Genomic DNA, 26903 nt, shown 5'->3' on the forward strand with positions numbered 1-26903 from the left:
AAAGAAGAGGTCCCTTTTAAATGAAAAATTCAATTACAAAAAGAAAAAGGAAAATCTTTAAAATTTAGGCCCCCAAATTTAAAAGAGAAAATGTTAAATTCCCCAAAAAATTAAAATTTTTTCATTTTATTGAAAAACCTTTTAAAAAATTTTGGGGATTAAAAAAGAATTATTTTAAAACAATTTTAAAAAAATTAAAAAAATTTTTTTAAATTTTTCAAGGGGGAAAACCCCCGATATTTTTAAAAAAAAAAGTTTTTACAAAGGGTTTTTTTTTTTAAGGGCCCCCAAATTAAAAAGAGGTAACAGACAAAAAAAAAAAATTTTAAAATTTAAAAACCTAAATTTTTTTTAAAAAAAAAATTTGGCGTGCTAGACCCCGAAAATTTTTAAATAAATAAATAAACTTATTTTAATTAAAAAATTTAAACCGTTACCGCCTTTTCCCGTATTTTCGGGGCACCCAAAATCACTCCCCTTTTCCCCAATTTTCCCCCCCGATAATCAGTTAATTAATCCCCCTTTTTCTTTTCTGAAAAAATTTTTTTATTTTTTTTTTTTTATTTATTTTTAAAAGGTTGAAAAGCCAAGTTTTTTAAAGAAAAATTTATGTATTTTAAAAAAAATATTTTTAAAATTTTTAAAAGTTTTCCCCCGTAAAAATTTTTGTGGCCAAAAAAATACAATGTAAAAAAATTTGTATTTTTATCTTTATTCCCTTGTTAAAAATTTTAAAAAAAAATTTTTTAATTTTTTAAATTTGGGGGGTTTTATAATTCTTTTTTTAAAATTACAAAATGTAAAGATTTTTAAAAGGGGGTGCCAAAATTTTTTTGAGGGGAAAAACAGGTTTTTTTCTGTAAATTTTTGGGCTTTTTAAATTAAAGAGATATTTTTTTTTTGTAAAAATTTTTTAAAGTCATTGAAAAAGCGACTTCTTTTTTTGAAAAAGGAAAAAATTTTTTTATTTTGGATCACTTTTGGGTTTTAAATTTTTGGAAAAAAGATCTACTGCTTAGATTTTTTTCGAGGGGTTTAATAACAAATTATATATTTTCCCCTCTGCCGGGGGTTTTTGGGGGAATGAAAAATTTTTGTTATTGGGTAAGAATTTTGGGGTAGTTTTTTCTTTTTTGAAACACTGAAAAGAAAGTCCCCCAATCTGAAAAACGATTTTGGGGTTTTTAAAAAAAAATTTCCCCAAAAAATCTTTTGTTCTTTTTGTTTTTTAAAAACCCCAAAACCGCTCTCCCTCTCTTTCTTTTTTTCCCTTTTTTGATTTATTTTTTTAATTTAGAAAAAATTTTTGAATTAAAAATAATGTTAGTATTTTTAAGATCAAAATTAAGTAATTTTTAAATTTTTTTTCTTTAATTACAAAAACGAAAATCCCCCCAGTATTATTCATAAAGTTTTTTGAATTTTTTTAAAATTAAGAAAAAATTTTTTGCAAGCGACACAATTTTAAACAAATTTTTTTTTTCGATTTGTTACCATTTTCAAAAAAAAAAAATAAAACGGACGTTTGTGGGGGATTGTTGTTTTGGGAAAAATCCTTAGATTCTATGGTTTTTAAATTTAAATGTGTTGGGGTGGGAAAAAGTGATTTCCCACTGCCCTTCGCCCTTACTGTGCCAAAAATGTTTTTAGGGGGAAACCCCAAACCCTTTTCAAATTAGCTAAAATGGGGGGAATTATTGATTTTTAAATAAAAATATTTTAAATTTTTTTCGTTATTTTCCCCCCCGGGCTCAAATAGTAGCGACCCCCCTTAAAATTTTTTTTTTTTTTTTTTTTTTTGTTTCCCTGTTCTTTAGGATTACAACCACTGCCATCGATATTTTCTTCGTACGTAGCTCATTCTCATTCTCGCCATAGGATCCATCATATGAGCTTCCGTAGCGGGTATATTAAAAAATTCTGGATCAAATTTCTCTACATTGTTAATCTTACCGATTCGATGAGGCATGTTGTACACTGGAAAAAAATACTTAGATCCAAGAAAATATTTTTTCACATAGTACCAATGGCTTATCTATATCTATACTATTATATAAAATTTTTACGGGTGGTGTATGTTGTATTGGACCAAATTTTTACAAGTATATGAAATAGGGGTAGAATTTTCTGGAATGTGCTATAGGGTGTGTATTTTTTTGTTACCAATTTTCTAAAAACCGATTTTTTTTAATTTTTCTAATTCTTACGGGTAAAAGAATTAAAAAAATTGGTATCCAGAAAATAGAAAACAAAAAACTATACACCCTATAGCACTCCCCGGAAAATTCTATCCCTATTTTATATGGTTTTAATACAAATTCGGTCCAATAGTTTTTAAGTTAAAAACGTTCAAACATACAAATGTATGAATACTATTGTTTGAACGTTTTTAACTTAAAAACTATATTGGACCGAATTTTAGCCACAAGTATATGAAATAGGGGTAAAATTTTCCGGAGAGTGCTATAGAGTGTGTAGTTTTGACGTAGAACTACGTCTCTATCTATACTATTATATAAAATCCTTACGGGTGGTGTATGTTTGAACGTTAATAACTGAAAAACTATTGAACCGAATTTGTAAATAGGGGTAGAATTTTCCGGGGAGTGCCACTATGTGTATAGTTTTTTGTTACCAATTTTCTGGAAACCGGTTTTTCTAATTTGTCTAATTTTTTGGGAAATAATTCGCCGAATTTCGAAGAATTATAGATCAAACAGGGGTAGAATTTTTCGGGGAGTGCTATAAAATGTATAATTTTTCGTTACCAATTTTTTTGGAAACCGGTACGAAAATTTTTTCAATTTTTCGGAAATTTATTGACCGAATCTTAAAGAATTGTATATGAAGTAAAGGTAGAATTTTACGGGGAGCACCATGATGTGTATAGTTTTTGTTACCAATCTTTCTGGAAACCGGTTTTTTTTAATGTTTTCAATTTTTCGGGAAATTGATTAAATCTCAAAGAATTGTATATGAAGTAGGGGTAGAATTTCCCGGGGAGTGCTATAAAGTGTACTATTTTTTGTTACCGATCTTTTTGGAAACTAGTTTCGAATGACCGAATCTCAAAAAATTGTACATAAAGTAGGGGTTGAATTTTCCGGGAAGTGCTATAAAGTATATAATTTTTTGTTACCGATCTTTTTGGAAATTGGTTACGAAATATTTCCAATTTTTCAGCAAATAATTGAGTGAAAGGGAGAGGGGGAGGGGAAGAAAGAGAGAGAGAGAGAGAGAGAGAGAGAGAGAGAGAGAGAGAGAGAGAGAGAGGTAAGCCTTAAAATAATAATTAAACATATTGTATAACTCGTCTACGATAAAGAGGATGATAACGTGTTTGTTCGTACTTTTGTTATTTTTCGTAATTAAATATTGCAAAGTTAAAGATGAACAAAAGGAAAAGAAGGAGACAGAGAAAGAAAGAGAGAAAAAAAGAAAGAGAGGCAAGTAAGCTTAAAATAATATAATTAAACTTATATTATGCGTTACTCGTCTATGATGAAGATGATGATGGCGTGTTTGTTTGTAATTCCTTAATTCTTTGCGATAAGATATTGCAAAGTTAAAGATGAACAAGAGAGAAAAAGAAAGAGAGAAAAAGAGATAAAAGGAAGAGAGAGAAAGAGAGGCAGGTAAGCCTTAAAATAATAATTAAACTTATATTGTGCGTAACTCGTCTACGATGAAGATAGTATATAATATCGTGTGTGTTCGTAATTTCTTTGTTCTCCATGATTGGGATATGACCAAATTAAAGATGACAACTAAGAGAAAAAGAAGAAAAGTTGAGAGAGACAGAAAGAAAGAAAAAGAAAGAAACATAGAGAACAAGAGAGAACAAGAGACAACAAGAGAGAACAAGAGAGAACAAAAAAGAGAGAGAGAAAGAGAGAGGCGAGGCCGGGGGGAGTTAAGAATTTACTTTCGTAATTAAAAAGATAATAGGTATGTTAAAAATTTTGTATATAAAAATTGTACGTATTTTTTTTTAGGCTTTTAATTAATTATTAAAAGTGTGTTTATATCGTTGCAAAAAACATGAAATTAAGGGGATCCTGCAGCCGTATGATTTACCGACATTATCGTTATTAGATGGATTTTTTAATTGGCTTTATAGAATTGCAAAAATTGTTTACAGAATTAAAGTCCGCACAAAAATCTAGGGTGCAAAACGCGATTTTATATCAAAAACACCAAAAAATTAAAAATATTACTTATTGGGGCACATACACAGCTGTCACCTGACGACAATATTTGCTTAAAACAAAAATTCTACAGTTTATACGTACATAATGTTTATCATCCACCCTTGGGAAAACATGTAGAAATAATATCGTGTAAGTAGAAGTAAGATTCAATGCGTACAAAAAAACACACCTATAGGCTTTTCTCTGCCCCACCGTCTCTGCCCCACAACGTGACGGCAACCAACTTCCTTAATTACATTATTAAGTCTATTATTAAGTCTATTTTGCGTAGAATATTCATGCACTCAAGATTCTCGTAACGTCCGGTAAACTTTGACGTCTGGGGTCGATATGCTATTTTCAGTCACTTTAATTGTATGTAAATAAACTGTTAAAAACAAATTTATTATAAAGTTGTTTATAATAAATTAAAGTTTATTAGAGTGTTAAGAACATCCTATAGTGGTATGCACTATAAGTGCACGTTATATATATATGTTACAGTCAAAGCCCGAAACGCAGGCATTCCTAGGATTGACTAGTCAATTCTCAGGAACGACCAAGCGTCTTAGTCAAAGCCCGAAATAAGTTTTGCGTTTCGGCTTTTGACTAGTCAATCTTAGGAATAACTAATACGGCTAGTCAAAGTCAGAAACTAAAGAAAAATCACTTCGGACTTTGACTAGTCAATCCTAGGAATAACTAATATGGCTGGTCAATGTTAGAAACTAAAGAAAAATCACTTCGGACTTTACCAGTCAATCCTAGGTGTGGCTTTAATTCAGACTGTGTGACTGTTAACAAATAAAATCAAGATTATTTTTACTAAATTAAGTTCTTATTGTTAACATAATGTGGTTTTTTTATTTACTTTTTTACTCTTGTACACAGTTTTTTCTCCTTAAGGTTAAAAATGTAGCTTTGGTAAAATATTGGTTTAAAACGCTTTAAACAGTTAAATACTTTTAAAGCGCGTCATCTAACCTATGTATTGTAATATTCTCACTTTATAAATTATAAGTTACATTATGTTAACCTAATGTAGCTTTTTACTTTACTTTACTCTTGTACATAGTTTTTCTCCTTAAGTTTAAAAATGTAGCTTTAGTAAAATATTTTGTAAACATAACATCTTAGAAAGTACTTACATTTAGTGTTGGTTAGGTAGGGAACGGGTTAGGTTAGTTAAGTACAGAACACAAAATAATTTTAATATAAAATACTGTAATTACTAGGTAATATATAATAGACATATCTTTGATGAAAATTTAGCCTTTTAGAACATAAAATCTCTCTTTATAAAAGCACATAACATAAAAATATTTTAATTTTTTTTTTAAATAACCAATATAAAAAATTATTTTTAAAATTAGGGACAACATAAAAAATCTTTTTGAAAAGTACAGAACATGAAAGAATTTAAAATAGTATAAAAAGGAATTAAGAAGAAATAATTATCGAAATATATATCATAAATCGACAATAAGTGTAAGAATCGAGAATAAGTAAATCACTTATTCTGGCATCATCAAACATAACATCTTACACTTAGAAAGTACCTATATTTAGTGTTAGTTAGGTATGTACTTTTAACATAATATAAAATACTGTAATTAATAATATAAAATAGACATATCTTTGGTAAAAATTTAGCCTCTTAGAACATAAAATATACTCTCTTTAATAGCACATAACATAAAAATATTTTAATTATTTTTTAAATTAATTGATAAAAAAGAAATATTTTTAAAATTAGAGAGACAATATAAAAAACCTCTTTCAAAAGTACAGAACATAAAGGAATTTGAAATACATAGTATAAAAAAGAATTAAGAAGAAATAATTATCGAAATATCATAAATCGACAATAAGAATCAAGAATAAGTGAATCACTTATTCTGGCAATCAGTTGATTTATGACATTTAGAATTGCACAATACGTTTGATTTTTTGCATTTGCACAAATTAGAATTACACTTTTTATTACAATTACATTTTATAAAGCCTTGGCCTCCAAACTTTGAATCTTTGGTACTAACTTCTCTCAAGGATAATTCTATATTGGGTATGTCATTAACATTAATCAAATTTTCCTTACATTCTTGTATCTGATTCCTTGAGAAAAGTGTATTTATAGTTCCTTGTTTGGTGCCTACCTTATACAATCCATCACCGGTCTTCAATAATGCGGTTGGCGAACTCTCTGCCATTGTCCGATTGAAGTACTGAAGGGGCACCCAAAATACAAAAAATATCTAAGAGAATGTGAGCCACTTCTTCTGCGGTCTTTGTTTTCAGAGGACGTAAAATCACGAATTTTGTCAGGTGATCTTGATAGTTTAAGATATACTTGAAATCACGATCGGGACACGTCTGCATGTCAATGAGATCAACTTGTGCGCGTGCATGAATCTCTGTAAATACTAATGGTTTTACCACCAGTCCCTTCTTAGGATGACTCTTTTTCTTTTGGCATGGTATGCATAAATCTAAATACAAGTTAATGCATTCTATCGTAACATTTGCATATTTATCTCTTAATGCTTTTACTGTACGATCTCTACCTCCATGACCACACTCACGATGAACACTGTCAATTACATCAAACAACTCGTCATCTGTGACATAGTAACATACGTTATTCTTATCAGAGAGCGGCATAATCAACTTTTTTATATTCCCAACACGCAAGATGTCATAACGCTTCAGACGCCGATATTGTAACGATGTCCTTTTTTTTGCCATCTTTGCAGATTCTACCTCACTGATTAACTCTTCATACTTTTGTCTGCTTTCAATATGAAATGAACATGCCGTTTTCTTCAAACTAACAACTCTTTCCATAAATGTAGTTTTCATATGGTTCATGTCCACCTCATTGGTTATATTACATTCGTTTTCACTCATTTTGAATGTTGATATACTTATTTTAAGAATGCGTAATAACAACTAATAATAAATAAAACATATCACAAAACGATACAGACGTGCGCACAACTACTGCTTGCTCGATGTGTATTAACTTGCAACGCACCGTAACTCGCTCACGGACAGATGACAGATCAGATTAGGTTAGATGCATGTGCAAGGCGCATATCAGACTTATTGTCAGATGGCCTCGTAGTCACACCTAGGATTGACTAGTCAAAGTCCGAAATGATTTTTCTTTAGTTTCTAACTTTGACTAGCCGTATTAGTTATTCCTAGGATTGACTAGTCAAAAGCCGAAACGCAAAACTTATTTCGGGCTTTGACTAAGACGCTTGGTCGTTCCTGAGGATTGACTAGTCAATCCTAGGAATGCCTGCGTTTCGGGCTTTGACTGTAACATATAAACTGCACTTTAACTCGTATTTTGTTTATTATAAATTTTTAAGGGCAAAAATGCAAAGTCGGGCTGTTTAGGGTACTACAGATGAGCTTGCTGATTAAAAATCTCCTAAATTGAATAAGATTCATTCGATATTTTGGCTAAATTCTTCTTATTACGAAAAATATTACGATTCGCCGTCTGATTCCTCGGGACGAGTAATAACGGTGATCGTTCATTCGCGAGTACGCACATTGCTATTGCTACATTATCACCGCTGTCGGGTCTAAATCAATTAGACGTATAAATACCGTCCTCTATTCTTTTCAAATATATTTGGCAATAGAAAAACCTCCAGTTCGATTGGCGATCGGCGATTCCGATTTCGCGACGGATCAGATATCTCGTTACGTCGACTCTCCACGAATTCGATCTGCAACGATTCCTCACGAGCGGTTCGCTTATTTTTACAATCGGTTTTTTAATTTTTATAATTAAACACCGGTTTTTGCAAAGTTCTACGATCGACGCTCCCCCTCGCGGGAAGACACGACGACCGCTCGCCGTGTCGCTCGAGAAAAACAAAAGGAGGATGTGACGTCGACAGCGACCTTGAACACGAGTTCGGACGCGCGATAAAAAAAAATATTATTCGCGAAACGTACGGTTCGGGTGAACGAAGAGAGCGGTATCGTCTCTCTCTCTCTCGGTCTCTCTCGATACGTCGGAAAACCGCGTCCGGCCCGTCGGGACGAAGAAGCGCGCGATCGACGCTCCCCCTCGCGGGAGGACACCACGACCGCTCGCAGCGTCGCTCGAGAAAAGAAAAAAACAAAAGGAGGATGCGACGTCGACAGCGACCTTGAACGCGAGTTCGGACGCGCGATAAAAAAATATTATTAGCGAAACGTACGGTTCGGGGTGAACGAAGAGAGCGGTATCGTCTCTCTCTCTCGGTCTCTCCCGATACGTCGGAAAACCGCGTCCGGCCCGTCGGGACGAAGAAGCGCGCGATCGACGCTCCCTCTCGCGGGAGGACGACTCGCGATTTTCGCCGTTTAAGGGTCGACAGGAGTAAGAGTGGAGACCTCTGTCGGCCGGTCGGGAATTACGGATTCGTTTTTCCCAAAGTTTAGCCTAATTAATTAACGAATCTCATTTTACTTATGCTCGTTTTAATCAGTAAGATCAGCCGCAAGCTGGTACAAAGCCGGATTTTGGAAAAAAAATCGAAATAAAATTTATAATAAATGTGGGGAAACGCGCAGCTAGACACGGGTCAGGTTGGGTCAGCTGCGAGTCCGTATTTTATTTATAATAAATTTTTAAGAGCCAAAATGCAAAATCCGGCTCTGTACCAGCTTGCGGTTGATCTTACTGATTAAAATGAGCCTAATTTTAATGAGATTCATTACGTAATTAGGCTAAACTTTGGGACAAACGATTCTCACTAGTAAGAGCAGCTTATGGGGAATTTCCGTGGTAACATACTGACAAGGGCTGTGTTCAGAGGTGCCAATGGTGCTGTTTGCCCGCTGCCTGCGCGCCTGGTGGGGACACGCACACAGCTGACGGAGCCGTGTACGTGTGCGCTGGGCGCTCGGCGGCGACCGGCGACTCGGCGCGGCTCGGCCAGCTTCGGGCGGGTAGAAGAGCGCATACATAAGCATAGCCATAGCCATAGCCGGTCCGAAAGTCGGCGTATGCGTTCATACGCGTTTTAGCGCGTCGGCTGACTTGACTCGTCTGTTATGTCTCGTGTTTCCCTTCTGATGTTGATTTATGAATAAAATATATATTATGACATTGCATATGACAATAAAATATCCCTTCCCACACTAGGCGTGAAACACTATCGTGTGTCTCTTATTTAAAATAAGTAATGAAACTAATAACAAAAAATGTTAATAAAATTGATCAATTACATAAATAATATCTAATAAAACTATATTATCTTTATTTTGAAAATAAACTGTATTTAAGAAATAAAAAACAGAAAAAGCGTAAATAATAGAAATCCACTCTTGGCCAATATGTACGTTTTCTTCTAAAAAAAATCATGTTATTAATGTAGAAAATAAATTATTGTTAACACAAAAAAAGTGAAATAAAACATTAAATTATATATTGTTTGTTTTAGAAATATTGTTTTGATAGTATAATTACTTTGCTAATGGCAAATACATGTAATATAAAATTTAAAAAAGTAATAAATTATTTGTGCAACAATATAATAAATTTATTGTAATTGTTCTCAAATAAATGCATGGACACAACGTACATATTGTTGCTCAACGGAAACCGCGAGAAGGTGGTGGTCTTTTCCGTCAAGAGAAAATGTAAAAATTGTTTTCTTTAATATTAAAGAAAACAATTCTTTACATTTCCTATAAATACAAATAGAACAAAGAAAGAGAAAGATAGAGAGAGACATAGAATTGGTATAAAGGATAGACATAAAAAAAATATAAAAGGATAGACAAAAATATACAGGACAGAACATAGAAAAAGAAAAGATATTAAAAGAGTATTAGTTTTAATTTACACGATTTATAATTCACGACAGTTTGTGACAAAATTGCATATATAAAAAAACATTCAAAAAATTAGAGGTACATGTAAAAAAATATATACAGATACAGACATATGTATACATACATACATTAATTATACATCTTCAAATGTTCTCTAGATTACAAAATACAAAACATAACAAATAGAATTATATAATTCTTCTGACGTGAATTATATTAGATTGTCTAAAGTAACCTTTACACTAGAAATATCAAATAATTTTCTACCGTTTCAATTTTTAAAAGTAATGTTACATTAATTATGTTAAAAACATCGAATAATTTTTTTATTATAATCTACATTTTCTACTTTTACAATAAAAAACAGGATATTAAAAAATAGAAACGGTTGAAAATAGCTTTTGGTATTTCTAGTGTTTAATCGGAAAAAAATGCACATGTTTTATTTATTATAATACTGAAAATAATAACATTCCAGGGTAGCAAGCACTCGTCATTTTGACGTCAATATTTGGTCATAATTGGTCAGTAACGTCATTCGTCGATTAAGTGACGTATATTTAACGTCATGTTTTAATACGTCAAAAAGACTTTGTAAAATGACATTATATAGACGTTTACGTGACTACCCAGGTAGCAGACAGTCGTCATAATGACGTGATTCTTACGTCATTTTATGACGCATGTTACGTCATTTATTCCTAAAGTTTAACGTAAAAATGGCATATTTTTCACAGTATTTTTCACAGGAATATTCTTACATTTATAAAGTGTTTTGTAATTTTATGATTGACGTGGTGAATTTATGGTATAAGTGGATCTAGTTGCGTGTGTAATTATAGTTTTATGACAACTACTTCATGCAGTGTTATAACTATCAAGAAGATATTATTACAAGATTTTTGAACACTTTAAAGATGTACCTGTTTTATAGATAAGTACAGTTAATAAGAAAGCATCAGGGTGAGAAGATCGTCACTGTCCACTGGATCATCGAAGTCAAGCGACTCCGACGCGGTACTGTACTAGGATGGGTGGGTGACCGCCTTGAGAGAGCGTCTATATGCACATGGCATGTAACGAAACAGTTAAAAAAACTTTTTTTTTCTTAAATAAAGAAAAAAAACATATTTTTATAAACGTTTATCAAGTAGACAAAATTTTCAAGTTTTAAAATTTTAATTTCATAAAAAACATTTCTAGAAACCGGTATGTCGTACATTGAACCCATTTTTGCCGTCAATAAAACGTCAGAAAATGACGTCTTTGGGATGTGACTTAGGACCGTGTAAAATACGTCATTTTTACGTTAAACTGTAGGAATAAATGACGTAACATACGTCATAAAATGACGTAAAAATCACGTCATTAAGACGACTGTCTGCTACCTGGTTAAATTTATAGCAAAAATATTTCAGAAATCATCCAAACTATTACGACTACAGCCAATTTTTGAAATTAACAAAAGAAATATGTTATAATAAAATCAAAATCGATATAAATAATGTTATTACAAAAAAAACAGATATAAAACTTAATTTATAACCACGGATTAAATACACATATATACATATATGTATTTAATGAAATAATAATATATATATTTCTTCTACATTTTTTACACAATTTAAAATAGAAAAAGTTGTTTGATTTTGCCAAGGGAAACATTCTATAGGAATGTCGTACTTAAAAGTACAATTTTGTGCAAAATTATGTACAGCTGTTTAAAAAAACAACGTTTTAAAGAACTGTCATTCAAAACCCGTTTTTATCTTGAAAAACTAACATGAAATACGTACATTACGTCCGTATACATTCAACGTACGTTGAATACCTCGTCAAATAATAATTTATTTTCCTCTTTACCAATGACTATTTTAAACATTTTGTACAATATATTGTAATACAGGCCGTAGAGCTGTGTTCCGAAATTGACTGCCAGTGCTGAAAATCTGTAATACATGTGACGTGACCTATAGATTTTTAGTACTGGCAGTTTCGGAACACGACCAAGAGTGACATAATTTATATTATATTATTTATTATATTTTTTTATTTGACAAATATACATAAAATATATAAATGTAACGTCCAAACATACGTACACACCACCGTAAGAATGTTATATATTAGTACATTATTTCCGAAAAGTTAGACAAATTTTGGCACCAGTTTCCAGTAAATCGGTCCATTAATAAATGAGTAGTTCGCAGTAGGTAAGTCAGACAGACAGACAGACAGACATTATAAATATTTTAGAACCGATATCCCAAAAAATCGGTAATGATGCGGTTCTCAAAATATGTCTACGGTCTAAGTTAGAGTATCATAAAATAGTATACCAAATTAGGTTGATTTAATTTCAAAACTGTAGATTTGCATAGCGGACAAACACATACATTCATTTATATAAAGATAGAGATAAAAATATGATTTTATTACAATTATATGTATTTCTTGTGCTAATAATATAATAATTTTTAACAAGTATAATCGCTTATCCATTCTTATTAGTAAGCTCAATTTTTTTTAAATGTCTGGATGCAAATTTAGTAGCTTCGGTCACTGCTTTTTCTATATACGTCCCAAAATCTTGTGACACATGTGTAGATTTCATACTGGCAATTAACATGGATTTGAATCTTTTAATAGGTCCTTGATTTGCATTAAAAATTTGTAGAACGACATCCATCCAGATTTGTACATTGAATGCATTATAATCCATCTCCTATATAGTTCCTAATAATTTTTTTCGTTTTTTTTGTTGCTTGCTTATTTATTTTCATACAAATAAAATGAATTATGTTATACATCATTCATTATTTATATTACAAGGAAAAAAATTATTAGAAGTGCAAGAAATGCAGTAACTCTTTACATACATTATAATTATAGTTATGCAGAAAATATGAATGAAAACATAGATGAATTTGGTGTTTTGCTAATATATTTAGAAAATCTACAATAAACTTGAATGATTTATTGTCAAAATGATTTTATATACAATTTTATATACAATTATATATACAGTCGAAGTAATTATAAATTTTCAACACCAAACTCCTTGGCATTATTATCAATGGTAAGATTAAAGTAAATAATGCTATAAATATATCTGTCATATTCTCTGTGATTAAAATATGATGTAACTTGAAAATAATATCTATTTTATATATTATAGGTAAATATGAGTTATAAATAAAAATTACAAAATTATAAAATTGAATAATAGAAAAGCACAGTAAACATCAATAAGATATTAAATAGTATACCAAAATAAAGTCGGTATTATATTGGATAAGACTGTATGCTCTATGCATTAGAAGGTGGCCAGAGAGGTGCAGTACCTATCTCAACATACATGCAAGACATAAATGAAAACCTAGATGAATTTTGTGTTTTGCTGATGTATTTAGAAAATCCACAATAAACTAGAATGATTTATCAAAATGATTTTATATCAGCGGTGCACATGTACTTTTGTTGTTAAAATTTTGCAGCAATTATTGAGAGCCTGATGTATTTAAAAATTAGATGGATAATAATGTTAATTAAACACTCCGTTTTTTGTTCTTTTTTTTTAATGTTATAAAACTTTATTTCATATTATACGAAAATATTTCACAATAAGTTTTATTTCTGTAATATATTATATGTAAAAGTGTTATATCACATATATGTCATATATATATATATATGACATATATGTCATATATATATACACATACTTATTGCAAAGTGTTCTCGTAATAATATGTTTAATTCTCATTTATTTAACATTTCTGATATTGTAGTATTTGAAAGAGTGACTATATAAAAACTATAGCAAGTAAAAAAGTCATTATTTTATTTTTCTTCTCATTTTTTTCATTACAGAACTGCCTAATTGCGTAGTTTTGCAATAAAATTATTTTAAACATTATTTGACGAAAAATTGTCGCAAATACTTGCATGATTGTATATATATATATATATATATATATATATATATATACACATACATACTTATTGCAAAGTGTTCTCATAATAATATGTATAATTATGACATATGTGATATTAACTTACATATAATATTACAGAAATAAAACTTATTGTAAAATAATTTTGTATAATGTTAAAATAAAGTTTTATAACATAAAAAAAAGGAGTGTTTATCAACATTATTATCCATCTAATTTTTTAATACATCAGAATCTCAATATTTGCTGCAAAATTTTAACAACAAAAGTACGTGTGCACCGCTGATATAAAAACATTTTGATGAATCATTCTAGTTTATTGTAAATTTTCTAAATACATCAGCAAAACACAAAATTTATCTAAAGCGGGTGCTTGTTGGCCTTGGTACGTTACTGCCTTCTGCTACGGACGGCCAGAAAGCATTTTTCAGGCCGTATTGCTAAAGCGGGGAGCAAGCGGCAACGCCGCACAGACGCGGCAACGCCGCAGTCTTAGCATATGTCTTTCTACCGTGCGTCCGCGTGAGCAGTTCAATGGTGTGTGTGCGTATTCACACATAAAACCAGAAGTTAGTTTCTCGACATTGGCGACACTGAAACGAAGTTTCGTATTGTCACCGCGCGAGGTCTCCAACATCAATTCGGAGTTCGGCCGTGACTCCTGTCGACCCTTAAGAAACGGGCGGACGGAAACCACGTCCGGCCCGGGCGACGCGACAGTACGCGCCTCGCCGCGATCGACGACGCTCCTTCCTCGCGCACCGTCGGTATCGCAGTACCCTCCTTCCCCGCCCCCTCCAGAGTACCAAGAGGCCAGAAGTGGAATTTTTCCCCCACTCCTCGTCCGTCCCCACTCTTTTTTTCCCCCACTCTTACCCCCACCAGCTGCTCCTCCCGGACCCCCCTCACCCATCTCTTATGGCGTTCCCCCCGCGGGGAACGTGCCCCCCCCGACCCCCGAAATTCGCCCTGAGGGTAGAAGTATATATTCTTTAGCTTTATATATATATATATATATATATATATATATATATATATATATATATAACGTGCACTTAGTGCATAAAGTGCACTGCCACTATAAGAGCCCCTTAATTCGAAGTTTTAAGCATTTTCAAGCATGCATTTTTAGAATTTATTCAATATTTTTAAAAGCATCTCAGTTTGCTAGTTTTTTATAGCAACATTGAATTATAATAAATAACTAAGTAAGGCTTTGTAATGTAAAAGAAAAAACCTTAAACGGGCAATAAGAGCACAAGCGTGACGTAAAACCGCTAAACTTTATTCTCACAAGTCAAAATTAACGAACGAACGTTTCGACCCTTCTTTGGGGTCCTCCTCAGCGTAAATCTTACATATAAAAATTAATACAAAAGTGGTCTGACGTCGCAAACATACATACAGATAGTCTACCACCGTAAACAGCAAATCATCGCTGGTCAGTCAAGTTATGTGTGCACTCCGACACGTTCTAGAATATCGTCGCATAAAAATTTCCTGGTTGGAGCGCTGTCACCCATAGGGGCGGATATCGAGGTCGTGGAGGTTAGAGCGCTCGGAAGCTTGAAGTTCGTTCCTTCTTTATATAAGAGGTACGTGGACGATATTGCAATGGCAGTGCCTCTTAATGAATGCACTCACGTATTAGAAACATTCAACTCTTTTCACCCGAGATTGCAATTTACTATGGAAATCAGCGTGGGTGGCAAATTGAATTTTTTAGAGGAATTTTTTAGAAGCTTTACATAGGTGACCATTTGCAATTTGACTGGTTCCACAAACCCACTTTTTCCGGAAGATATTTAAATTTCCTTTCTTAACATCCACTCTGTCAGAAAAAGGGCACGGTCATCGGTTTGATTGATCGAGTATTTAAGCTGTCGCACCCGAGATTTCATAAAAAAAAACATAAGATTTTTTATTGTAATTTTTTTTAATTATAATATTAGAAAAAAATTTGTTAAAATGATTTCTAACAAATTGATTAATCTCGATCCAAGGGTGTTATTTCTACACGCATAAACGTATAAAAATGACACACAATTGACTGAAGTTCGTTTTACATGTTTTGTTGCGTGTGCAATTTTAACATGTTTAATCGTATATTAAATTAAAAGTCAATACGTTTAACCGTGTTAAATGACGTAATTTAACGGCAAGAAATATGTAAAAAATGTTTCAGTAAAATAACACACTTGGATATGCAGTACAGCAAATAAATATGTGGAATGCGTTTAATTAGCTGTTTCTTAAGGTTTTAAATCGTTGTTTGTATAATTGAAACCCAAATACGTTATTATCCACGTTGAAATGTGGCAATATGCTGTTTTATTTTTACAATTTCTTGATAACTATATGTAGAATGTAGACAAATCATTTCAGTCTTCATAAAAGTTCTTCCTAAATATGTAAAGAATTATTTGCACCAATTTTCATTAAATTCTTATTATTTTTAATACACTTTCGAAAGTTACATTACAGGTGTTTTAACATTTTTGCTATGTCGCCTGTGTATAAGAAAGAGATAAAAGTTAAATTTCAGTAATTAATTACTCGGCAACAATGCAGACAATTGTATTCAACTTTAGCATAAACGTCAGATTCCCATATAGACGAATATTCTCCATAATTTTGAACTAATTCTTATCATTCTAATTTGAACAACTAATCTCCTTACATTGATACATTCTTGCACATTATAAGTGCCCACTCGGCATGTTATGTTGCTAAAATATTGAAATATTTCGTTAACATTTTATTTGTAACTATGCATTTAAAATAGCAACAAATTTTTAAACGGCAATACGAGTCAGGCGCGGTACGTGGTGCGCAAATAAAGAAATTAATAGTTACAGAAGTGACGAATTACAATGTATATAATATTCCAACTTATAGCAATCATTTTACACGTTCCTAATTCAATCATTTTATAATGTATTTATATTAAAACGATAAGTGTGTAAAATACTATATACAAATAATAATTTTAAAGCATCAGTTGTTGCAATATTCAACATTTGACACTGTTGCAACATTAATATGTATATATATGTAGAAGAGAATAATAAATAAAAAATAATGTATATGTAAAAGTAGAATACTATATAATACAAAAATAATAAAAGAAAGGAACAGTAATGTGCAATCTAATTGTGCTTTAACTTCGACTTTAGTTACTTATGTTAGATTGCTACTATTACTACTAGTTCTCATTGGTACGTATACATAATTCTGCACATTTGATTTCTTTTTTACATTTTACATTTACATATGATTTCTCTAAAAACAAATAATGGCGTCTTGTTTTAAAATTTATCTATTTTGCAAAAATAAAAGTACGATAAGCCGACCGAAAAATAAATAAATTTTTTTTGTAAAAAAACTTGGCGCTGCTAGACTTCGAAATTTAGACATTAAAATTTAAAAATAAGTACTAAGATTTTTGATTAAATAAAAAAACAATAAACATAATTTAGGGAAGAATGCGACAGGAGTAAAAAAGCAGCGCCAAGTTTCTTTAGAAAAGAAATTTATTTATTTTGTTTTAATTAAATATTTTTATTTTGTACTGTTAATTCTTTAATTCTTTTTAATTAAAATAATTTTTTGTAATGTTAAAAATTTGTTAAAGAGAATTAAGAAGCTACTACCACTTGAGTTGGAATATGAAGACCCTTAAATAGGAACATAAAGATACCACTTGGGTTTTATTTTTTTAAAGTAGTTGCACAACGATTATCTTTCAAAGCATAATACATATTTTCTTTACAATTGGTGCAATTTAATTTTAAGACTTTACATCTTTTTTTGAAATACATGTCACTTGAGTTAAGTTAGGTAATATAATTTTATGAATGAAAAATAAAGCTACCACTTAGGTTGAATTTTTAATTAAAAGGTTTAATTAAAATACATTGCGTGTACTTGGCGCTTTTTTTTACCTTTCTTAAAAAATTAATTTTACGAAGTCATTAAAGCTTCGTCTCAGATAGATCTGGCAACAATAAATGATGGGAATGACTGGGGTAGATTGGGTCAAACTGAAGAGAAAAGTCGTATACCATTTTGCAAAATTCGCAATAGTTAACAAGTTATTAATTAAAACGTCTGAGATATGCGCGCACAAGGAGCGATAGAGGCGGGCCTCGGCGGCTGGCTGGGCTGGCACGGTGCCCGGCGCGCGGCGAGCGGTGGGGGTCGAGAGACGAGCGGCGAGCGGGGCGCGGCGCGGCGCGGCGAACGTCGAGCGACAGATGTTATACACTGCAACGAAAAAGTATTAGAGCCAGCCCATACTAAACTTACAATAATTCCTTCGCGTAAACGGGATTTTCCTTCGCGTAAACGGGATTTTGTAGTAACTTACAATAATTTACTCCGCGTAAACGAGTGAATTATCGTAAGTTACTACAGAAGTAACGCGCTCGCGTAAACGTAGTAACAGTAGGTAGCACACGTATTGGCTATTGCATAGGCATTGCCGTAACGTCTTACGCCTTAGATAATATTAATTAGTTTAGCTTGAATTATGTGTAATAAAAACATTTAATTTTAGTAAATTTAATTATTTTGCATGTCAAAGTTTACGAGGTTTACCACAAGCCTTACTTTAACTTTTGTTTATGTTATAATAACTTTAATGGTGCGTGTCCACCTGCGAGTAAAACTCTCGAGAGTAGCTCTCGAGATTGATTCTCGCAAATGGACATATTCCTAAAGAGTACCTATAACGGAGAATGAATCGCAGCTCTCGGCGAGCGAACTTTTCAAGACCTACTCGCAAATCGACACGACGTTATTTTACTCTCGGAGATCAGCTCGCCAAGCTCGAACGCTGTTCGTATTTTGAGAGCTACATGATGACACAAAGGAACTTATTGAATAATGCGGAAATCATGAACCATTGTAAAATACTACTGTGACAGAAATAAAAGTTTTTTTAATTTTTATGTTTTGCGAATAAAGTGCGAAAAATTCATAATTTAAAGAATTAGATAAGAATATTTTTAATACATTCTCTGCTTATTACATGGTCAATAATTAGTAACTTTAGTTTTACATACTTTGCACGTTTTAGTTACAGCGTTGAAATTAAATACATTTTTACATCGCAAATTAAGTACATTAAAAAAAAAATTATTAAATATTTACATGTAAAAATCTAACATCAACGCCAAGTTTTTTGACAAGAAAAATTTACGTATTTTAATAAAATATTTTTATTTTGTACTGTTACCTTTGTAATTCTTTGTGATTAAATTATTTATTCTATTTAAAAATACATATATAAACTTTATATTTAAATACAAATTGTATTCCCTCGTTGGATTAAATATTTTAATAAAATATTTGTATTTTGTACAGTTACCTCTGTAATTCTTTGTGACCATTAAAAAATACACATGTAAACTTTGTATTTAAATATCTTGTATTCCCTTGTTAAATTTATATAAAATTTTTTAATCTTATAAAATTGTTATCATACATTCTTTTCTAATTGACACAATGTAAAGATTTTTCAAAGTAGTGCAACAATTATTTTTTGAGGCAATATACATGTTCTCTCTGTAATTGGCGCTCTAATTTAAAAAGATATCATTTCTTTTTTGTAATTGTAATAGATCACTTGAGCGCGACTCTTCTTTTTGATAAGGTAACATAATTTTGTGACGTGTATCACTTGGGTTATAATTTTTTGGAAATAAAGGTACTACTGCTTAGATTTTTTCGAGATTTTTTGAGATATAAAGATCTACCACTTGTTACTTAGGTTTTTTCGAGGTATAATACTACCACTTTCTTTTTTTTTAAATAACAACATATACACTACTATACGTGTACTTGGCGCCTTTTTTTACCTTTTTTTAAAAAAGGTAATTTTGTGCGGATACGAATTTACGAAAACAAAGCTTCCTCATCTATGATAAAGCAAAACAATGTTAATCTTTACTTTCAATATATATATATATATATATATATATATATATATGTATATATATATATATATAATTGTATAATTGTATTCATATATATATATATATATATATATATATAATTGTAAAGTTACAAACAAATATCTTACGCGGTAACATGTATATGATTATTATGATTTATTATATCCTGTCCGATATAATTGGCTACGAACAAATAAAAAACACTGCAAACTGAAAATACAAAAGGCAGCAAAATTTTCTTAGCATTTTCTGCGGACGACATTACCTGAAATATCTAAGATACGAAATATCTAAGATCGTATATAGTTATACTCCGTTTATCTATATACACTGTGTATCAAACTATCCGCCCTACCCGTAAACGCAAGGTGACAGGAAGTTGGAGAGAAATGTTAAGCGCCAATCTTATCCAAAAAATCGAATGAGGGTATTTCCGTTTTCCGGAACTGATCGGAAATAGTGGCAACTGGAGTCGACTTTGAAATCTTAAATGAGAACATGTCGTGTAGGGTATCGTTGGATAGAGCTTCAAAACAGAATTATTTTTTATTTGAACATAATCACAGTATCTCCAACCGTTGAGGAGAAACGATTGGAAAATCGAAAGGTGATGATGTCGAAATAATAATACAAAGTTTCGTGTCTGAAAAAAGAAACATCTTTTATTGGACCTTACATGTGTTCAACCCTATACATATGTTTCCATTTGAGATTTCAAAATTGACTCTCAGTTGCTACTTATACTTTCGGTTAGTTCCGGAAAACGGAAATACTTTTATTCAATTCTTCGGATAGGATTTGAGGCTTAACATTTCTGTCCAATTTCCTAATGTCACTTCATATTTACTATCTGAACCTCGTCATCAGCAACCTAGGACACCTAGACATAAATTTCAAGGTATTAATACACGTAGACACCGAAAACTACGGAGCGCACTATGTGGACGTTGTCATCGGAAACCTGGGACACGTAGACATCGAATTCAAGGTATTAATACACTTAGACACCGAAAACTACGAAACGCATTATCTGGACGTTGTAATCGGCGACCTGGGACACGTAGACATCGAATTCAAGCTGTGAGAACTGTTGACGCTACTTACACAATGCTGCCAATATTGTGGGATGAAAATCACCAGCTCCGGAATTAAAATTATGTCGCGACATCTTTAAAATTGAGACATCATAAAAATTCAGACATCATAAAAATTGATACATCATAAAAATTGAGACATCATAAAAATTGAGACATAAAAATTCAGACATCATAAAAGTTCAGACCTCATAAAAATTCGGACATCATAAAAATTGAGACATCATAAAAATTGAATGAATTAAAATTATGTCGAGACATCATAAAAATTGGATGAATTAAAATTATGTCGAGATGTCATAAAAATTGAGAAACATCATAAAAATTGAATAAATTAAAATTATGTCGAGACATCATAAAAATTGTATGAATTAAAATTATGTCGACACATAAAAATTCGGAATTATTTTTACGTAGCGACATAATTTTAATTTATTCAATTTTTATGATGTCGAGACATAATTTTAATTCATACAATTTTTATGATGACTCGACATAATTTTAATTCATACAATTTTTATTATGTCTCGACATAATTTTAATTCATTCAATTTTTATGATGTCGACATCATTTTAATTCATACAATTTTTATGATGTCTCGACATAATTTTAATTCATCTAATTTTTATGATGTCCAGACATAATTTTAATTCGTGAAATTAAAATTATGTTAGGACATAAAAATAATTCCGAATTTTTATTATGTCTCGACATAATTTTAATTTATGCAATTTTTATTATGTTTGACATAAATTTAATTCATTAGTAAAAATCGCTATTTTTCTCAAGACAATTATTTTTTGAAACTTTTATATTGTATAGATTATTATTTATGCTATTGAAAAGTAAAACGGTGTGCCATGCAATTTTTATTATGTATATCAAATTTTAATTCGATAAATTAAAATTATGTCGTGACATCATAAAAATTGGTTGAATTAAAATGATATCGACACGTAAAAATATGTCCGAATTTTTATGATGTCTTGACATAATTTTAATTCATTGTAATTTTTCTTAAGACTATTATTTTTTGATCTTTTATATTGAATGGAATATTTATTATGCTATTAAAAAGTAAAACGGCTTGCCGTACAATTTTTATTATGTTCCGATATAATTTTAATTGGATGAATTACTATGATGTCGGAACATAATAAAAATTCGGAATTATTTTTATGTCCCGACATAATTTTAATTCGTCCAATTTTTATTATGTTCGACATAATTTAAAATCATTAGTAAGAATCGCTATTTTTCTTAGAACAATTATTTTTGGAAACTTTTATATTGTGTAGAATATTATTGATGCCATTAAAAAGTAAAACGGCGTGCCATACTCTTCTCTCTCTCTCTCTCTCTCTCTCTCTCTCTCTCTCTCTCTCTCTCTCTCTCTCTCTCTCTCTCTCTCTCTCTCTCTCTCTCTCTCTCCACACTCTTTTGCAAAACCAGGTATTTTAGTTATTAAATTAGTTATTTAAGCATTATTCATATAAAGAACGTTAAATTTATTTACTTATTTTTTCTTTAAAAAATGTAATAAAATAAAGAACAGAATTCATAAAGTTGTTTGAAAGACGAAACTACTGCACATATCCTTAGCTTTCCTAATAATTAAAAATTTACAGAATTGCATTATTTTCTCACAGTATTAATTAACTGACAACATAATGCGCATTATGTTGTTTTATTAAATGCATGAAATATATTGTATTTAGTATAAATAAAGTCTGGAAGTTGTTTGCATTTTACAAATGATATTACAAGCAATTACTATAATAATTTTAATTGCAATATATATCTATCATTTTTTGTCGTGTATTTACTCATCACACTTAATTATCATTATTTATTGCTTATTTATATTTCTTATTTTTTTTCTTTCTAATTATAAGAATTGGCACGTGTAATACATACTTATTTAGAATTGATTGTAGATTTTAATCGAAAAGTTCTTAAAGGAACAGCGAGTTTGACTATTAAAAGTGCATCTTTAATTATAAATGAGATAGTGAGTATTATAGATATATTTTTATATCGAACAAAAAATTTGACTGGTTTTATTAATATGTAATATCGAATAAATAGATTTTAGATAACCTTGGACTTGTTATATCAAGTGTCACAGACATGTCTAATGGAATACATTTAAATTATTATAATAAAATTAATTATGCTTTTGGAAGTTCATTTTGCGTACAATTACCACAAACTGATGCGCTGGTGCTACTTATAACACTAAGTTAATATAAGATATTTTTAGAAAGATATAATTACTAAAAATGATTGATGTAAGAATTGAATATACTGATAATACGATACTTTTCAGATGTAGAATTCAAATTAAATATGAAACAACTCCATACTCTCTTGCATTATGTTGGCTAACACCTGCGCAAACTACTCTGATGCATGGTGTTTATATCCCTTCCTATTGTCTAACAATAAGGTAAACTGGCTAAACAAAGATATTCTTTTGCATGATGAATGAATTTTTTCTACGTGAACAAAGTGTATAAAAGTACTTTTTTAGCTAATATATACACGCCAGAGCATAATTTCCTTGCCAGGACACTCTATCTGTCAAATTTACGTACTCAGCTACGGTAAGAATTTATATAAAAGCAATACCAGTTAGTATTTCTATGCATTCATTCATTTATTCATTTACATGAAATTAATGATATTTGATTAATTTATTATTGATAAAAATAATAAAAATTTGGAGAAATAAGAATGGAATGTTTTAGTAAAAAAAATTTATATATATAAATATTTAATTTTTTTTACTAAAGCATTCCATTCTTATTTCTCCAAATTTTTATTATTTTTATATATATAAACGTGAATTCCTATATTAATTTTCTAGCTATATTAATTTTCTATCCTAATTTTCTATATTTTATAAATTACTTTAAAATAAAATTAAAATAAAATATATATTTAATTTTTATTGATATATTTTTAACATTTTTAGATTTCAGTACCCAAAAATTTTAAAGTTGTTACGTCCGCACATTTAGAAAGTATATGCGAAGGCCCGGAGATAGCCGTATATACATTCCTTCAAAGTAGACCGGTACCATCTTATGCGGTGATTATTGCTGTGGGCTCACTAGAGAAAAGACGTCTTAATAATAGGACCGATGTATTTGCCGAAAACAAATTTATTGACACGTGTATGAATACGTTTCATTTTGCCACGATTGAAACCATATGTTGGAAATTGCCGAACGTTTGTGTGGACCCTATATATATATATGTGTGTGTGTGTGTGTGTGTGTGTGTGTGTGTGTGTGTGGGATAATAAAATATTAACTAAATATCTTGATATATATTATTTATTTATTTTGAGAAGGACCGAAAATGCGGTCGAAACGTTGTGAATTTTGAATATATTTATTATTTGGCCAGTCGGGTCGAACAAACACGACTTTTTGTTTTATTATTTATTTAAATTAATTTAAATTTAAATTGCTTTACATTTATTTTTTGATATGTTTATTTAAATTTATACATATAACAAATTTTTCTTTTGTGGATTGTCAATCTTCTTTGTTTATTGTAATTACTTTTTTGTTATTACATTTAAAATGAAATCTCTAGGCAGATACGATATATGCGTGCTTCCACCAAGTGTGGCACATTTCGAAATAAAATGTCCCTGCGTGATATTTATTTCGCCGACACTACTTGGCGGAGATCGTTCTTCTATCAGGAAATTCGCTCGAAATGTTTCACAGAGCTGTGGGCAGGAAATTTAGTTACGTGTTCGAATTATGAGCATTTGTGGTTGAATAAGAGTTTTAGCATTTTTATTAGCAGGAAAATTGAAAGCAAAATATGGTTCTGTGAAGACATAAAGTCTTTATCTCGAAAGGGAAGGATTAACGAATTTGAATGCTATAGTAAGATTTTAACTTTGAAAATAAAATAAGAAATAATGTTATCAAAAATAATAATATTCTATATTGTATAATACATAATAAACACACACAAATTCCTGCATTCTTATTGGATAATATTTTCTGAAATTGTATTATAGATCCAAAATCTTTCAAATATCGGCTTGCTAAGATGTTTATTACCCAATTTGACGGGTTGGTCGCCTCACAGAGCTATTAAATATGTGCCTTACGAAGTGGGATATGTACTCTTAAGGTGCGTGTCCACCTGCGAGTAAGAACTCTCGAGAGCAAAAAGAGAGAAAGAGAAAGAGACTCTCGAGAGTATCTCTCTCTCTCTCTCTCTCTCTCTCTCTCTCTCTCTCTTTCTTTTTGCTCTCGAGAGTTCTTACTCTCAGGTGGAGACGCACCATGAGATCATTTGGAAAATATGTTAGGAGGACCCTCAGTATTCGAACCATTTCTTAAATATTATTTTTGTAAATTAGCATTTAAAAGTATCAACACTACGGATTGGATAAACTACTTGAATGCATATTTTTTTGACAAGAAGATGGTAACGTACCTTTTATACAAATAAACTGCAGTTGCACTAGTATTCATATGCTTGGCATTAGAAATAATGATTTCAATGTTGTTCTCAGATATTAGATTGTGTTGAATGGAACTCGTGGTTCTATAATATTCCTTCTGCATCTATCTTGCCGAGAGTGACCGCACGTGAAACAAAGTGTTTCGACTTAGCGAGAGGAATGGGTCAAATGGGATAATAACACCCATAGTATACCTTCAATGACATATGGAGATCTTGACGACGCCGAGAAAATAATATTCATAAACTACCTACTTTTTTATTTTCATACTGATTTGTGCACGGAAAAACTGGAATCAATTTCATGTTGTTACTCTCTTGATTCCAGAAATGGTGAAATACGGTAAATATGCATATTTTCATTTAGACTGATTCACTGCAATTACTCAATGTAAATCGTACGTATTTCACAGGTTTGTTTGGCTGCTATTGTGCGTTAAAATTTGATGGGCTGAGAAAGTTGAATCAGCTTTGAAGTTTGCCACTGAATATTGTTCGCCAAATTATGCATGTCCTATATTTCAACATTTGTACGAATGGACAAAAATGCGTCGATTAAAACGTATAAAAAAAATAAAGAGAAAGTGTTACATAAGACCCAAGAAGAATTAGATACAATTTTACACCTAAATTTATAATTACTTTTTTAATAATTAACGAAATTAATAATTAATTAACCCCAAATTTTTGTTTTTACGTAAAGATGCCTTTTGCACATTGATACTCGACCCGCTCATTTTTCAGTGAACAAATATCTTCAAAAATGTGAGGGGAGGAAGCCACTCGTTAAAATGTATTATATTAGTCAGAATTTATTACTGAATACAGAATCGTGAAAACGAGAGAGACTGGCTCTTTCGGCGGTCGTTGCAGGACTGAGCCTGTTTTCCCGTTGCCGGGACGCGCTGCTTTTTAACAAAATAACGTCGAACATAAAACTAACGCTCTTGTCGCGAAGCGGGCACGAAAATATTTACGCGACCGAAGGACGATCGAGTTGCTATGCCGCATTATACTATAGTTCCTACAGTTTCGGCAATCCTGACTCAGAATCGTCCTCGATTTATTCATTGAAAGGATAACGCATACAACAATAATTATTAAACATAGTGTGACGTCTTACAAGCTATTTATCCCTAATGGTCTACTTAACATAGGGTCGCATGTTTTTGGCTTCCCAAACGCCTTGATACTTTTTTTGGGTGTTTTGAAATCCTGAGATATCGGAAACTAAGTATCGGTCATTTCGCAATTTTTTCGCAACAACATATGGCCCTTTGTATTGAGGAACGAGCTTCTTAGAAGTACCGGCAGTACTATCCAAATTACGCAGTAATACATATTCGCCCTCTTTATATACA

General features: G+C 31.1%; 3 long non-coding RNA genes and 1 pseudogene across 10 annotated transcripts; 2 read left to right on the plus strand and 2 right to left on the minus strand.

Annotated features, from left to right (window-relative positions):
• Positions 1-1869: 1869 nt before the first annotated feature.
• On the minus strand, positions 1870-16711 carry LOC143895679 (KRAB-A domain-containing protein 2 pseudogene; annotated as a pseudogene). Of its 4 annotated transcripts, none has more exons than XR_013256398.1 (2): positions 15399-16711; positions 1870-1977 (listed from the first exon to the last, which is right to left on the minus strand). The product of XR_013256398.1 is annotated as a KRAB-A domain-containing protein 2 pseudogene, transcript variant X3 (transcript). The 4 variants fall into 4 exon arrangements; XR_013256396.1 differs by lacking the exon at positions 15399-16711 and adding an exon at positions 6347-7499; XR_013256399.1 differs by lacking the exon at positions 15399-16711 and adding an exon at positions 4381-6339.
• Positions 16712-20038: 3327 nt separating this feature from the next.
• On the plus strand, positions 20039-24163 carry LOC143895682 (uncharacterized). Of its 3 annotated transcripts, none has more exons than XR_013256405.1 (4): positions 20039-23056; positions 23134-23494; positions 23579-23651; positions 24023-24163. It is a non-coding gene; the product is annotated as an uncharacterized LOC143895682 (long non-coding RNA). The 3 variants fall into 3 exon arrangements; XR_013256404.1 differs by having other exon boundaries at positions 23375-23494; XR_013256403.1 differs by having other exon boundaries at positions 20039-23494.
• Positions 24164-24796: 633 nt separating this feature from the next.
• Positions 24797-26093, plus strand: LOC143895681 (uncharacterized). Of its 2 annotated transcripts, none has more exons than XR_013256401.1 (3): positions 24797-25206; positions 25349-25885; positions 25956-26093. It is a non-coding gene; the product is annotated as an uncharacterized LOC143895681 (long non-coding RNA). The 2 variants fall into 2 exon arrangements; XR_013256402.1 differs by having other exon boundaries at positions 25439-25885.
• LOC143895680 (uncharacterized) lies at positions 25359-25962 on the minus strand. Its single transcript, XR_013256400.1, has 3 exons — positions 25798-25962; positions 25516-25737; positions 25359-25413 (listed from the first exon to the last, which is right to left on the minus strand). It is a non-coding gene; the product is annotated as an uncharacterized LOC143895680 (long non-coding RNA).
• Positions 26094-26903: the final 810 nt, after the last annotated feature.

This window comes from Temnothorax americanus, unplaced genomic scaffold, assembly GCF_048541705.1.
Source record: "Temnothorax americanus isolate GAGA-0224 unplaced genomic scaffold, ASM4854170v1 Scaffold164, whole genome shotgun sequence".
NCBI lineage: Eukaryota > Metazoa > Arthropoda > Insecta > Hymenoptera > Formicidae > Temnothorax > Temnothorax americanus.